At 39.7% G+C, this 1,860-nt stretch overlaps 1 pseudogene across 1 annotated transcript; it reads right to left on the reverse strand.

Annotated features, from left to right (window-relative positions):
* Positions 1 to 344: 344 nt before the first annotated feature.
* On the reverse strand, positions 345 to 1,065 carry LOC103727229 (annotated as a pseudogene). Its single transcript, XR_001872239.1, has one exon. The product of XR_001872239.1 is annotated as a dnaJ homolog subfamily B member 6-like (transcript).
* Between the last annotated feature and the right edge of the window lie 795 nt (positions 1,066 to 1,860).

Here is a 1,860-nt window from a genome sequence, read left to right on the forward strand (position 1 = left end):
TGACACTAGGGCTCACATCAACACAACTGAAGCGGATCCATGCTGATGTTAGAGAACAGTCTTCTCCTAGCACTACTGAGCTCACCTTGGATTATGTTTTTAAAAAGCAAAGTGCATACAGAGATTACAATAATTTTAAAGACAAAAAATGGTCCTATTGTGTGGTCCCAACAACAAGCTCAAAAGTCTACGACAAACAGGGGTTCCAATGAGCTGTTTATAAGTACTTTAGGTACAGTTATACTGAAAGTCCAGTTCATTTGAAATCTTCAAAAAAAAAAAAATGCTCCTGTTAATCCTCAAACGGTGCTGTTACTAACATTCTGTTAACTGCCTGAGTTGAATTACTTGTTATCCAAGCGTAGCAGCTGCTCCTTCCCACCTACCATCAAGGACTCTAACTGGCTGTCTTCCTCAACTTCTACTCTCTCTTGACCATTCTCCACATTTCTTTTTGTAGTGATTTTTCTGCCATTAACTATTTTAGTGGAAGTTGATATTGACTTCAAGTTGCCCATCCCACTGCCTCCAAACGAGTTGAAGAGAAGGAAGTGAGACCCCCGTGACCGGGTAATCTGAACTGAGTGAATCCTGTATCGAATGAAGAAAATCCACTTCCAAATGATGGAAATCCACTGAAGGCTGAGAAAAAGGAGCCCGTGCCTCTGTTTCTGCTTCCTCGGGCATCCCTTCGGTTATCAAAAAAAACATTAAATGGGTCTTCAAGGAAATAGAATGAAAATGGGTCCCTGCCACCAAAAAATTCCCTGAAGACATCATCTGGATTGTGGAATGTGAAGCCAAACTCAGACGGACTGTCAAAGTGACCTCCCCCACCTCCTCCTCCATCTAATCCTTCTTTGCCATATTTGTCATAGATGTCCCGCTTCTAGCATCTGATAATACCTCCTAGGCCTCTGCTACTTTTTTGAACTTTCGCTCTGCTTCTTTATTCTCGTGATTTTTATGTGGGTGCCACTTGAGTGCCTGCTTCCTGTATGCCTTTTTGATATCCTCGAGTGAGGCATGTCTCTGCACGCTCATAACTTCATAGTAACCCATCATGTTTTAACAGATTGTTGGAACAAATCTGAGACTCGGAGGCCAGAAGGGGAAGGCGGCCGATCTCCTCATGGCTCCAGCACGGCTGTCGCCTTTTAATATCTTTTAATAATTTAGTTATAATAAAGTTTAATAATAGCTTTTAAAATAATATGCCATACTTTTAAGTATAATATTGGAAAATTCAGAGGTTTAGGTAACAAATATGTAAGTCATCAAACAAAAATACAGCTGGGGCAGTGGTATACACCTTTAATTCAGGCACTCAGGAGGCAGAGGCAGGCAGATCTCTGTGAGACTGAAGCCAGCCTGATCTACATAGTGAGTTCCAGACCAGCTAGGGATAAAGGGAGTCCCTATCTCAAAAAAATAAACAAATAAATAAAAAAGGGAACTAATGACCCCACCCACCAGACTGTATCACTGACAGCCCCTCTTCCATCTCATTCCCCACCTCTTCCTCACTATACACCCACACACACAAAGTAACATCATCCTGAATTCTATGTCCATTTTCCTCTTGTCTTTCTTTTAAAATAATTTTATCACAAATATATATGTGACTGAAAATACATTGCTGACATTTTTAGCTTTATAAAAATGGCATCATGCTAAATAGGGTTCTTTAACTTATTATTGTTACTCACTATGTTTCTAACATTCATCTGTACTGTGGAATACAACTGGAATTCATTCAGATTTCATGGCCATTGTTTTACCGTTGGGTTGTTTCCAGTTTTTCAGTGTGAACCCATATTACCAGTTCACAAAATAACTTAATATATCAAAAAGTATTTG

The sequence above is a fragment of the Nannospalax galili genome, unplaced genomic scaffold, assembly GCF_000622305.1.
Source record: "Nannospalax galili isolate Female #2095 unplaced genomic scaffold, S.galili_v1.0 scaffold768, whole genome shotgun sequence".
NCBI lineage: Eukaryota > Metazoa > Chordata > Mammalia > Rodentia > Spalacidae > Nannospalax > Nannospalax galili.